This window comes from Coffea arabica, chromosome 11c (assembly GCF_036785885.1).
Source record: "Coffea arabica cultivar ET-39 chromosome 11c, Coffea Arabica ET-39 HiFi, whole genome shotgun sequence".
Taxonomy (NCBI): domain Eukaryota; kingdom Viridiplantae; phylum Streptophyta; class Magnoliopsida; order Gentianales; family Rubiaceae; genus Coffea; species Coffea arabica.
The window spans coordinates 33469973-33485052 of record NC_092330.1 but is presented as its reverse complement, the minus strand read 5'-3'; the positions used below and the strand labels follow the sequence as shown (position 1 = coordinate 33485052).

Genomic DNA, 15080 nt, shown 5'->3' with positions numbered 1-15080 from the left:
GTGAAGGAAAGTGCTGTAATGAAAATGGAAGGCAGGATAATTTATAATCCTGCATTCCTTCTAGTTGCGTATCCTCAACGAGTCAACTCAGGTTTAAGTCTTTAAAGTTGCATGCTCCAAAAAAAAAGTCTTTAAAGTAGACAAATATGGCCCGCTTTAGTGGAACTTAATTTGGCCCGCTTTAGTGGAGTAGACATCGACTTAAATTCAGTCGAAATTCAGTACACTTGAAGAAAATATGACCACTCGTATTGGTCAAGGGGCAGTAGACAAATATTGAGCGTGAAACTGAATGAGGTGATTACCGGTAAGTGCACCTGTGTTTTCTTGGTGGCTGCTTCCTAGTATTTGCCTCATTGTTTTCATCTATCTAGTTAACATGCATGATTTTGATTCATTAAGGGATTCTTCTATTATATTTTACTGACTAGAATTTTTGTGCTGAAATTTCAGCAGGAATGAACTGTGATGCCTTTTTTGTCCTTTGAAATTAGCATGCAAATGACGCAAAAAAGTGATGCGAGATGGATTTTGGGATAAAAGAAAGTTTATTTTGAATGGAAGACACACAATTGTATCATTGCGAAATTAAGAGATTAATAAAAAACACGTAATTTTTCCAATTGAAAAATTAACATAAGCAAAATGACCGAGAATAATCCATTACTTTCTTATGGACTAAACTTAGAAGAGATATTGGACACATAGAATTATCCACCCCTTGTGATAAAATATGACATTTCGTCGATTTTTCTTTAGAGTCACAATCAGTGATGTAACAAATGCTATGTCCCACAGAAATATTACATAATACACTAGTTTTTACCAAAAAAAGAAAAACATTTTGTTTGAATAGAGTGTTATTTGAAATATTATTTAAAATAATTACTGTTGTACTTTTTTTGATGTGATGTATGTGAAATAAAAAGATGATTCGAAATATAAAAAGGTGAATTGGAAAATATGTTTATGATACAAGCGAAATATTATTTGAAATAACATATAGTATCTAAAGAAACCTAAAACTAGTTGAATAAGTCTTATTTGGCTTAAAAAAAAGTCTTATTTGACTAATTCATGCTATATTACTTTTCTTCGAATGGGGACCCGTTTGGGGGTCTTTCAAGTGACAACTTGACCAATGATACTCCCATGTTCATGGTTGGAAATGTGCCAACAAAGTCCAGAATTAGCTATAGAGGTTTTTTCACATTCATGAAAGCAACGCCACGGATTTACTCATTTATTATCATGGTCCTTATATTGCGTTATTATTTTGAGTGCATTTATAGTTGTTGCTGTTTTTCGTGTTTTTTTTTATAAGAAATTTCTATTTTGGTCAATTTTTTTTTTATTTGTCAACATGATAGATTCTGTATTATAACTACTCCTACTCTACACGATAGGGAGAGCGACCTAATGAGGTTGAGGAGAACCCGATGAAGTACAACGGTTCAAACGGGTGCCTACGCACTGGATGACTAAATATTTTTAGAAAAATGTGGATATTAGAATGCAAGTTAAAAGATTTGATCCATTGATCGATACCCAAGTACAGCTTTAAAGCTCTATTTCAGTCAATTTGGGCTGTGGAAATTGAAATGAAGTGCAAAGTCATCAAAATTGGAACGCAGACTACGGGGACCAGGAATTAAAAGAAAGATGGTAGCATAGTAGCGTACCTTACACTTTACTTTGGAAGAAATTATGACTCCAAGTCCAGTGTGTGAAGGATATTACTTTGGAAGAAATTACTTTGGTCTTAAATCCTGCAAGTGTGAAGGATATTTTAGTCCTACTACTTGTTCAATATATTACTCAGAGTCTTATATTCGAAGGTGCTGATTAAAAGATTAAAGGAAAAGGTGGTGTTACCTACCTGGGGCTGAGCTAGGATAATATATTCAGCGGGGGCATAAATGTTTGCTAATCTCCATTCTCCAAGACAGGGAGAAGATTCAACCTATATAAATGTTGGCGGTTTCTTTTTTTTTTTTTTGGTAATTTTTTGGTGCATTGAGAAGCAGCTATAGAGTTTTCTACATCATTATATTTATTCAAAGTCCTTATGTTGCATCAATAATTTCGAGTGAATTTATTGTTGTTTGATAAGAAATTTCTTGTTGAGTCAATCTGGCCTACAAAAAATGACTCCTTGATTTAGTGCTAGACTGTCCAAATTGTAGTGCAAAATACGAGGGAAATACAAATGAACTGGACAAAGATGTTGCCTTCCTTCCCCTTTACTTTGGAAGAGTGAATTAAGTATTTTTGCGGTTTCCTGTTTTTGATAAGAAATTTCTTGTGGAGTAAATCTGGTCTGCAGAAGATGACTCCTGAATTTAGCACTAATTTTGTTGATTTGTCAAGCCGCAGCCGCAGCTCTTGACTTTGGATGGCAGAATTTTGGCGTCCCACATCGAAGATCAGAAACGGAAGGCTTCCCTCTTGATTCCTATAAATAAGGGAGCCTTATGAAGGTTTCAACTCGCACCACTCAAGAGAGTTATATGGGTTATTAGCTTCTTGAGTCATCTAGCCCATTTAGTCAAGTATTTTAGGCTCTCTTGTATTGTGTTTAGGAATATTTCCTAAACCTTTTATAAGTGCCTTTTGGCCTAGGAACCACTTTCCTACGGCTTTTGTATTTCTTCTTCATAATAGAAATATTGCTCCTCCCTCGCCCGTGGACGTAGGTCAATTTGATCGAACCACGTAAATCTTCTGTGTCTTTTATTTGCTTTGTTATCCGTCTTTTATATGGTCGGTTTTACCGCCTAATTATTATATGGCTGGTATCTACCGCCTATCTATTATATGGTCGGTTATACCGCCTACTTTGTTCTAACTTGAGTTTGTCTATTTTCTGACCCGGTCCTAACAAACTGGTATCAGAGCTGGTTGTTATATTTTGCAAGACAGATTCATCCGGTGGGGCCCATTCATCCTGTAGGGCCCACTCATCCTGTGGGGTCCGTTCATCCGTGGGGCCCGCTCACCTTGTGGGGTCCGTTCATCCGTGGGGCCCGCTCATCTTGTGGGGCCCGCTCATCTCCGTGGGGCCTGCTTATCTCGTGGGGCCCACTCACCTTGTGGGACCCGTTCACGAGACTTGCTTGGCCAGTTTTTGAGACAAGGTTCAAATTAAAGATTTTGTGGCAACAATGACAATAACAAAGACGGTTGTCGAGAAATTTGACAGAAATGTCAACTTCGGCATGTGGCAGCTCAAGATGGAGGCCATTCTGGTTCAAGACGGAGTTGATTTGGCAATTTAAGGAATTGAGAAAAAGCCAGAAGATGTGACAGATGCAAATTTTGCTGAGATGGATAAGAAGGCAAGATCCAGTATTATCCTAAATCTCTCCGATGAGGTATTGCGTGAGGTAGCAACGGAGACTTCGGCCAAGCCTATGTGGGATAAATTGAAAGTCTTGTATATGAAGAAGACAGTCGAGAATCGGCTATATTTGAAGCAGAGTTTGTACATGCTTCGGATGTCTGAAGGTACATCTATACTCTCCCATCTTGATAAATTTGATTCCATTATTATGGATTTGGAGAATATAGATTCGAAAATTGATGATGAAGATCAAGCCCTATTACTTTTGTGTTCCCTTCCCCAATCCTTTAAGCATTTCCGTGATACTATGATATATGGAAAGGAAACAATTTCGTATTGGGAAATTAAATCTGCATTAAAATCTAAAGAGCAGATAGATAGGGATATTACTGGGGAAACTAGTGGAAGTCAAGCCGATGGCTTGTTTGTTCGGGGTAGATCTGAAAGAAGAAATACAGAAAATAGAAGTAGATCCAAATCCAGACATAAAAATGTGGTGTGCAATTATTGTAAAAAGAAGGGCCATATTATCTCTGATTGCTTTAAATTGAAAAATAAAGAAAAGCAAAAAGGGAAATTTGTTGAGAAAAATACAGAAACCACCGAGGCTAGTATTGCCGTTGATGAGAATGATGGAACTATTTTCTGTGCAACGGAAAATAATTTTAGGTCTAACAATGAGTGGATTTTAGATTCGGGTTGTTCATATCATATGTGTCCCAATAGGGACTGGTTTTTAACATATGAATCAACTGAAGGTGGAGTTGTCTTAATGGGCAACAACGCTGTTTGTAAAGTTGTTAGCAAAGGCACAATCCGGATTAAAATGTACGATGGTATTGTGAGGACGCTCACAAATGTTAGACATGTTCCAGATTTGAAGAAAAATCTCATTTCTTTGGGCACTCTTGAGTCTATCGGGTGCAGGTATTCAGGTGGAGATGGAGTTCTCAAAATCACTCGAGGAGCTCTTGTTGTTATGAAGGCACACAGATCTGGTACTTTGTATATTTTGCAGGGATCTACTGTTACAGGTGCTGCTGCTGTTTCAACATCATCTTTGTCAGATACAGACATCACCAAATTATGGCATATGCGTTTGGGGCATATGAGCGAAAAAGGCTTGGGCATACTGAGCAAAAGAGGACTTCTGTGTGGACAAAGTACCGGTCCATTGGAATTCTGTGAACATTGTATTTTTGGGAAGCAGAAAAGAGTCAGCTTCAGTTCACCAGCAATTCACAAGACAAAAAGTACCCTTGATTACATTCATTCAGATCTATGGGGTCCTTCTCGTGCTCCTTCTAAAGGTGGTGCCAGGTACATGTTGACTTTCATTGATGATTATTCAAGGAAAGTTTGGGTCTATTTTCTTAAGCATAAAAATGATGTTTTCCTAACTTTCAAACAATGGAAAGTTTTGATTGAGAAACAAGCAGGAAAACATGTTAAGCGGTTGAGAACAGATAATGGCATGGAATTTTGTGGAGGTGAATTTAATGAATTTTGTAAGAATGAAGGAATTGTTCGGCATCACACTGTCAGGATGACGTCTCAACAAAATGGTGTGGCCGAACGTATGAACAGAACGCTTTTGGAGAGAGCAAGATGTATGATCTCCAATGCAGGGTTGACAAATATTTTTTGGGCAGAAACGATCAATATGGCCTGTTATATTGTCAACCGTTCTCCTTCTGCATCTCTTGATTTTAAAACTCCTGAGAAAGTTTGGTCAGGTACTCCTGCTGATTACTCCAATTTAAAAGTTTTTGGGTGTCCAGCATACATGCACGTGAATGATGGAAAATTGGAGCCTAGGGCTAAAAAGTGCATTTTTCTTGGATATGCTTCTGGGGTGAAAGGATACAGATTATGGTGTCCTGATCCCAAATCTCCAAAATTTGTAATCAGTAGAGATGTTACTTTTTGATGAATTGTCTATGTTATCTTCCAAGAAGGAGTCTTCTAGTCCTTGTACTACTGATAGTACACAGAAGCAGGTGGAGCTTGATATTGGCAGTTCTGGTCCTTTTCAATACAAATCTTCTATTCAGCAAGTGCCAGTAGATGCACTTGAATCTACTATTGAAGATAGTTCAGAAGAAGAGGAGTATTCCATAGCCAGAGATAGACAAAGGAGAGACATTCGACCACCACAAAGATATGCAAATTTAGTTGCATATGCTTTGTCTGTTGCAGAAGAAACTGATGCAGCTGGTGAGCCTTCCACCTATTCAGAAGCAGTTTCTTGTGATGATTCTGCAAAGTGGTTGATTGCGATGAATGAAGAAATTGAATCTCTTCATCAGAATGAAACTTGGGTTCTTGTAAAGCCGCCGTCAGCTAAGAAAATTGTTGGTTGCAAGTGGGTCTTCAAGAAAAAGGAAGGTATTCCAGGGGTTGAAGATGCAAGGTATAAAGCACGATTAGTTGCAAAGGGCTATAGTCAGGTACAAGGTGTTGATTTTAATAATATATTCTCACCTGTTGTTAAACATAGCTCTATTCGTGTTTTGCTTGCTTTAGTTGCCATGTATGATTTGGAGTTAGAGCAGCTTGATGTTAAGACAGTTTTCTTGCATGGCGAACTTGAAGAACAAATTTATATGAGATAACCCCAGGGTTTTGAAATTGAAGGTAAGGAAGACCATGTTTGTTTGTTGAAGAAATCCTTATATGGATTGAAGCAGTCTCCAAGACAATGGTATAAAAGGTTTGATTCCTTTATGTTGGGTCATGGTTATTTGAGGAGCATGTATGATAGTTGTGTTTACTTCCGGAAGTTAAATGATGGTTCTTTCATTTACTTATTGTTATATGTTGATGATATGCTCATTGCTGCCAAGAATTTGTCAGAAATTCACACCTTGAAACTGCAGTTAAATAGTGAATTTGAAATGAAAGATTTAGGAACAGCTAAGAAAATTCTTGGCATGGATATCAATCGAGATCGAGGAGTAGGGAAGTTGTTTTTGACCCAAAAAAATTACCTTGAGAAAGTCTTGGAGCGTTTTGGCATGAAAGATGTTAAACCAGTATCTACTCCTCTTGCTAGCCATTTTCGGCTATCTGCTGCTCAATCACCAAAATCAGATGAAGAGAAAGATTATATGGCACGGGTTCCTTATTCCAGTGCAGTCGGCAGTATTATGTATGCAATGGTTTGTACTCGTCCAGATATTACACAAGCAGTCAGTGTTGTTAGCAGATATATGTCTTGCCCTGGTAAAACACATTGGCAGGCTGTGAAGTGGATTCTCAGATACTTGCGAGGTACTTCAAATGCATGTTTGGAGTTTGGAAGAAATAATAACACTTTGATTGGTTTTGTAGACTCAGACTACGCTGGGGATCTTGACAGGAGAAGATCGCTTTCAGGCTATGTATTTTGCATTGGCGGTTGTGCTGTTAGTTGGAAAGCTACTCTACAACCTATCGTAGCTTTGTCTACTACAGAAGTAGAATATATGGCTGTGACCGAGGCAAACAAAGAAGCCTTGTGGTTGAAGAGTTTATTTAGCGAGTTAAGTCTATATCAAGGTGTTACTGATATTCACTGTGATAGTCAAAGTGCCATACACTTGACTAAAGATCAGATGTATCATGAGAGGACGAAACACATTGATGTGAAGTATCACTTCATTCGGGATATCATTGCTGAGGGAAAAGTCCTTATTCAGAAAATCAATACTAAGGACAATCCAGCCGATATGTTTACGAAACCTCTTCCAGTTTACAAGTTCAAGCAGTGCTTGGACTTGGTTGGTATTCGTTGTTGGTGACTTAAGCCCGTTGGGGCTTATGTGAAGAAGGTGGAGCAATTTTACTATTGTCGATAGTGGAACTAAAATTATGCCAAGGTGGAGATTTGTTGATTTGTCAAGCCGCAGCCGCAGCTCTTGACTTTGGATGGCAGAATTTTGGCGTCCCACATCGAAGATCAGAAACGGAAGGCTTCCCTCTTGATTCCTATAAATAAGGGAGCCTTATGAAGGTTTCAACTCGCACCACTCAAGAGAGTTATATGGGCTATTAGCTTCTTGAGTCATCTAGCCCATTTAGTCAAATATTTTAGGCTCTCTTGTATTGTGTTTAGGAATATTTCCTAAACCTTTTATAAGTGCCTTTTGGCCTAGGAACCACTTTCCTACGGCTTTTGTATTTCTTCTTCATAGTAGAAATATTGCTCCTCCCTCGCCCGTGGACGTAGGTCAATATGACCGAACCACGTAAATCTTCTGTGTCTTTTATTTGCTTTGTTATCCGTCTTTTATATGGTCGGTTTTACCGCCTAATTATTATATGGCTGGTATCTACCGCCTATTTATTATATGGTCGGTTATACCGCCTACTTTGTTCTAACTTGAGTTTGTCTATTTTCTGGTCCGGTCCTAACAAATTTAGTTCCAAGAAAAGAGGGAACAAATGAACTGGACAAAGATGTTTGCCTTTTCCTTTGGAAGTTAGTATTAGGTTATAATATTGTCTGTCAGACCATTAAGATGACATTCTACAATTTTCCTTGTATAATTGATCCGATCCCAATTGCGTAGCAAAGTGATGGAGTGGAGAGGACTGCACCCAGCAAGTCAAGTTTAGATTTATGCCTGTTTGATAACTTAGTTCAACACTTAAATTTAATGGATTTAGATGTTAACATATTCAAACCATTTGATAACCCAAAATTGAACATCTGAATTAATTAAGTGACATTGAATTTTTTAGGCAAAACTTGCTCCCAAAATTAAGTGATAAGTTAGTCGCTTATTACTAAATGTGATATGCACTCAAATGTACTAGATTTAATATTTAACAATTCAATAAATTAATGAATTTAAATTTTAGACTTCAATTTTATCAAACGTACCTTTAATCGAGTCAATCTCGACTTAAATTTTTGGCTCGAACTTAAACTGAAAATCAATTGAGCACCTATGGTTCGACTCATGTTGACTAATTGATCTCGAGTATACAACTGTAATCTTTTCTGAAATTGAATTTATTGGCAGGTGGCCATAATGATCAACGAAAGTTCAAGACTGTATACCTTTTTTTTTCCAGTTCAATGAACTTTCAAGTGAAATAACTTTGGCCCAAACTCGGCTCGAGCCTTTTATCGAGTTGCTCAAAGCTTGAGCTGAGCTAAGCCGCTGCCAATATCAGGCTCAGTTTGGAAGAAAAATTTTCATCAAAAAATGGAAAGTGTCCAACTTGTCGAAACAAAATTTCTTAATACATCAACCAGTCTAACTTAAAAGCTCAAACTCATGGACTTAATGTGTTAGTTTCAAGACTAGAAATAATCATTTTCTTCAGGGCAATTTATGGGAAGCATATTAGTGAGTCAAATTAAAAATAATTATTTCAAGACCAGTGAGATTTTGCCCCTTTCTGGTTTTCATTTAGAGTTTTGCTTGTACAATTTCTAGTGGACATGTTACCAGAATTTTCTGCTATTTCTTTTGGGCACCAACTGAGCTGTGATGCCATTTTGAGCCCCTAAATTAGCATGGGTACACAAAACCAAAACGCGACCTGAGATGGGTTTTGGGACTAAAAGAATATGAGAGTATAAATTGAATCCTTTTCAAAGGTGTAAGATTGAAAAAAATAAGATGTGAGAAACTACTTTATGATACAAACGAAATATTATTTGAAATAATATGTATCTAAGTAAACCTAAAACTGGTTGAATAAATCTTATTTGGCTAAAAAAAAGTCTTATTTGACTAATTCATGCTATATTACTTTTCTTGGATGGGGAACCGTTTGGGGGTCTTACAAGTTACAACTTGACCAACGATACTCCCATGTTCATGGTTGGAAATGTGCCAACAAAGTCCAGAATTAGCTATAGAGGTTTTTTCACATTCATGAAAGCAACGCCACGGATTAACTCATTTATTATCGTGGTCCTTATATTGCGTTATTATTTTGAGTGCATTTATAGTTGTTGCTGTTTTTCGTATTTTTTTATAAGAAATTTCTATTTTGGTCAATTTTTTTTTATTTATCAACACGATAAATTCTATATTACAATTACTCCTACTCTATATTAGGAGGAGGGGGACACAGAGAGGTTGAGGAAAACCCGGTGAACTACCATCGGTTCAGATGGGTACTTATGCATTGACTGGCAAAATATTTTTAAAAAAGCTCGGATCCTAGAATGTAGGTCAAAAAATTTGATCCTTTGACCTGTTCACAAGTAAAGCTTTAATGCTCTGTTTCGGTCAATTTGGGCTACAGAAATTGAAATGAAGTGCAAAGTCATCAAAATTGGAGCGCAGGTTGTGGGGACCAAGAATTAAAGGAAAGATGGTAGCATTGTAGCGTACCTTACACTTTGGCAGAAATTATGACTCCAAGTCCAGAGTGTGAAGGATATTACTTTGGTCTTAAATCCTGCAAGTGTGAAGGATATTTTAGTCCTACTGCTTGTTCAATATATTACTCAGAGTGTTATATTCTAAGGTGCTGATTAAAAGATTAAAGGTGGTGTTACCGGGGGCTGAGCTAGGATAGTATATTCAGTGGGGGCATAAATTTACTTATAGCAAGTAGTAGCTAGCAAGTAGCAATATATATTTTTAATAACTATCATAAGAGAATGGGACGACCCTATTAATATCCTATAATTCCCCTATTAATATCCTATAGTAGGGGCAGTGCCCGTGCATCGCGCGGGTGTTTAGTGCATGTGGTTAAAGAAAATTTTTCATTGGACAAATAATAGTATATTTTGGAAAACAATAATCATCAAATATGACAAAACTAATAATAGTACATTCTAATTGTAGCACACGCTTATACACTTTATTTTATTAATATTTTTATAATTTTACCATGCGCAAAAGGCCCCTACAAATGTCAGTTGAAAATCTTCCAAAAGCAGATATAAGTTGTTTCAAACAAAGAAATATCCTTCAATGGCTAATTATAACAACGTGTTAATTACACAACGTATTAATATATCTATGTGCTAGTTGCACAATGAAAGCCATACTTTAATTAAATATGTCCATAACATCATTTTAATAATTATACTAACACATAATCTTATATGAGTTGTACTCCATGCAAAAACGATTGCAAAATAATGTTACATTCCAAAAATAGATAGATGTCTCCATAAATCAAAATTTTAAATGTATCAAAATGAGGGCATTTCGATAAATATACCTAACACATGCTACTCTTAACTGTACCTAAAGTTTTAAAAAAACTACAAAATATTCCACATTTCCAGAATGCCTCTATCTATGCGGTTAAAATTTGAACTCCTTTGACCACAACTCATTCGAATATTGTATAAGGAATTCGTTTGAGTACGAAGAATTTTTGTGTATAGAAAAACTCACTAGCTAATTGTACTCCTTAATGTATTGGGCTTGCACTGGTTGGAATCATTAACTAATAAATTATATCTGTTATTTTGCTTTCTTAATAAAGAATTGCTATCAAGTCGTTTATAGATACGTCCACATGGACATTGTACAAGTTAACTGGTTAAGTATATAAAGTTTCTAGTACCCGACACCTAAAATGTCAGTGGGGGCACAATTACAAAGTAATAGGACAAAACTAAATAGGAAAATGATCATTTTCATCCCTTACTTTTTACAAAAATATTCTTTTTGTTTCTCACTGTTAAAATAAAACAAATTCATCTTTCACATTTAAAAACTGAAACTATCACTTTCCTAAAGTCAACTTTTAATATGAATCCAACCACCAACAACCCAATTACAAATTTCGGAGGTATAATTGATAGATTATTTGGTTTACTCAACTTGATATTTACATGAAATTTAATGAACCCAAAAAGGAAAAATAAAAAATTATTACATAAAAAGAAGGATTAATTTTTCCTACATTGTCATTTTATACACTGATGGGTCTAAATACTTGCCACATCATTTCAATTTAAATTTAAACACCAAACTTTGTATGTGTGATAACATCTAAACTCGTAAGTGTATACTCTAATAGCATATAAAAAGATTTAAAAAAAAAAAGAAACCCTACTATTCCAAAATAAAGAACAGCCTTTTATGTTATAATTTTTAAATTTTTTGCTTTTTTGGTTCAATAAATGTTATGTGAATGTGATGAAGTTGACCGAATAATCTATCAATTCTATCCCCGAAATTTATTACTAAATTATTAGATGGTTTGATTCATATTGAAATTTGGATTGAGAGATGTTATCTATTCAATTTTAAATGTTAAAGATGAATTTGTTTCATTTTAAAAATGAGAGATGAAAAGAATATTTTTATGAAAATCATATAAAATCACATAATATATTAAGGACCATAGACGGATCTAGAGAACAGTGAAAGAGCAGACAAGTTCTAGAAAATTGTTTATTCCCCGTAAAATATGAGAATTGATTCTTTAAATATAAAAAGTTTTGATCTTATAAGATTTTTTTTTAAGATTTCTTTATTCGAATTCACTCTTTAGATATAAAATACTTTTGATCTCACAAAATTTTTAGAAGGCAGTGAGGGGCAATCAAGTCTTACAAAAATGGCAACTCCCCGTACAATATGAGTCTTCATTCCTATCAAAAGTTTCGACCACACAAATTTTTTAAAGATTTTCCATTAATTACAACATTCAAATTGGTATAAAGCTTGCCCCTTCAAATTAAAAGTATATGCATCCAAACATTTCAAAGAAAGAAAATTTATTCACTTTTTAAAAATATCATGAGTTTTTTTTAAGAGTTTCAGCAGAATTTGGTCTCAGATTCTCTTGAGGCACAATCTTTAACTCAAAATATCAATCATGGTAACGAAGTTACAAAACTGAAACCTACCTTTCAATTATGGAGAAAATTAAAATAATAAAACAGTCTTCGACCTCAATCTGTCCCTTGCAATCCATCTTCAATTTTTATTTCAATCTAAAATTATTGATTAGCAACAATTCCAAGATTGTGAAAAACCTTGACAGATACCAAAATCAGGACAAAGAAGGGTGCACTCAAGACAAAGGACACCGTATAAATGAGAGGAGTAGACATTTGGTCATTAGACATTTGATGTGCCATGGGTGCTTTACCTAATTAGAAAAAGATGAATTTAACATATAAATAGGGACACCTATATGGAGATTTGTGGCAGTGTAGTGTTGAAGAAACAATATGGGCATTCCACATGTACTAGACATACCTTATCCAGCACAAGATCATGTACTTCTCCTAATGGAACTTGCCTTGTGCCTAGTCAAGAGTGGTATCAAGGTTACATTTGTGAACATGGAATTTGATCACAAACGAGTCATTGAATCATTATCAGGTGAAGGGAATGTACCAGATATGATGCATCTGGTATCTATCCCGGATGGCCTGGAATCCTGGGACGATAGAAATGACCTGGGGAAGTTAACAAAGACAATTTTTCGTGTTATGCCTGCAAAGTTGGAGGCTCTAATGGAGAAGATAAATGAATCTAAAACTGACAAAATCACATGCCTTATTACTGATGAGAGCATGGGTTGGGCACTGGAGATCGCGAAGAAAATGGGAGTCAGCGCTGTAGCCTTCTGGCCTGCAGCAGCAGCTGTATCGGCTCTGGAACTCAATATTCCAAAGCTCATTCACGATGGAATCATAGACAGCTCTGGTAAGACTCCTTTCAGCATAATGCTTTTACAGTTTCAACACTTCTGCATAAGCTCTTAAAGTCCTCATAATCATGGAACAGTAAACAATATTAAGCTGACCAGAATTGGAAGCTATGAAGCTAGAAATTATAATGCAAGCAAAGTAACAAACTCATAGGAAACAGAATGGTGAAATTTGGTTGCTGCAAAATAGGTTGAAAGTTGCAAGCATATCCAAGTGAATTAGATTTTACCAATGCAAGAAAATTTTAGCAGCCCAAAAAAGAAAATATTGCCAAAACAGTGATTGCCAAATTTGACATTGGGTGTAGCAAATTTTGTCGCAGGAAGTGTCTTGAAGAACCAGATGGTTCAGTTATCACCTACCACATTAGCTATGGACTCTGCACACTTTGTTTGGGCCTGAATTGGTGATCCGACCACACAGGGAATTATTTTTGATGTTAAATTAAAAAATATCAGAACACTAAAATTGGCTGATTGGATTATCTGCAACTCAAGTTATGAGTTAGAGACATCGGTCTTCAACTCGTACCCAGAAATGTTACCTATAGGCCCTCTTCTATCTAGCAACCGGCTTGGAAAATCAGTTGGTTCCTACTGGCCTAAAGACTTGGATTGCTTGGTGTGGCTGGATAAACAACCAGTCCAATCAGTCATTTATGTTGCATTTGGGAGCATCACAGTTTTTGACCAAACACAGTTTCAGGAACTGGCTCTAGGCCTTGAACGCACCAATATGCCATTCCTGTGGGTTGTGAGGCGTAATTTAACAGCAGAACCAAATAATGCATATCCAAAAGGCTTCAAAGAGCGAATACAAGGACGAGGAAGATTATCCAGTTGCGCACCTCAACAACCGGTCCTGAGTCATCCTTCAGTTGCCTGCTTCCTCGGCCATTGTGGTTGGAATTCTACAGTTGAAGGTGTAAGCAATGGTGTCCCTTTCCTCTGCTGGCCTTACTTTGCAGACCAGTTCACTAATAGAAGCTACATATGTGATGATTGGAAGGTTGGATTAGGATTGGAAAAAGATGAAAATGGAATCATTGCACAAGGAGAAGTTAAGAACAAAATTGAGCAGCTAGTCACTGTTAAAGGCTACAAGGAGAGGGCCTTGGATTTAAAAGCAAAGCTTATGCATAGTCTTAGAGAAGACGGATGTTCTGGCAAGAATTTCAACAACTTTGTCAAGTGGATTAAGGATGATTAGAACAACTATGTGTTCTCTGAGCACGCTTGACTGACACTTATCAATACAATTTAGCATTGATTCCACTCTACATCAAAGTATTTAGTATATTTTTTTCCTTAAGATTTTGACTTATGCTTTTGCATTTCATTTTATAGCAGGTAATTCAATAGTTGCTTTTAAAAATTTTTTAGAATTTCAAGTTTACTTTTCTTGTTTGTTTATGTAATACCCAAGTCTTCATTTTGGAGATTTTAAGAGTATATCAATAAAGTTTTTGAATTCATTTTTAAGACTAAAGAAGTTGAGGGTTGGTGTGCAATTAAGCATTATGTTGGAAGAATATATTATGGTAGTGGGAATTCCTATTTACCACCATACCAATTTCATTTCTTTTCTTCTTCTTCCTTCAAGTCTTCCACATTCTCTTCTTCTCTATTCTTACAATAAAGAAGGATTCAAGGAGAATCAAAGCTATGTGAAGGGTGTGAAGCTTGGGAGCTCTTCTTTGTCTACTATCAAGGTGAGGTTTAGTTCTTGGCTATAGTTATGGGTTAATTGGTTTGGAAGAGTAGATTCATGACTCAAGTTTGGAAGAATCTTGGTAAGAATGTATGTAACTTGTGATTTCTTGATTTAGTTAGATATTGTATTTTTCATGGCCAAATATTGAGTTTAAGTTATGGATTGGGTGGTTATTGAGTTGATGGTGATTAGATCATGAGTTGATTGTTTGTGTGTGGGTGTGATCATGTGTAGTTCTAAAACTTGAATCTATTTATGAAACTTATGTGGTTTAGTTTGATTTTGGATTAAGCTTACTCATTTTGCACTTGGAACTTGGTTGGGAAATGGAAATTAAGGTTGAATGGTTTTGGATTGGAATAATCTCTTGTATATCTTGGTATT

The 15080-nt window shown here is 35.9% G+C and overlaps 1 pseudogene; it reads left to right on the top strand.

The window, feature by feature from the left end:
* The first annotated feature begins 12497 nt into the window (after positions 1–12497).
* On the top strand, positions 12498–14382 carry LOC113717656 (UDP-glycosyltransferase 83A1-like; annotated as a pseudogene).
* The last annotated feature ends 698 nt before the right edge of the window (positions 14383–15080 follow it).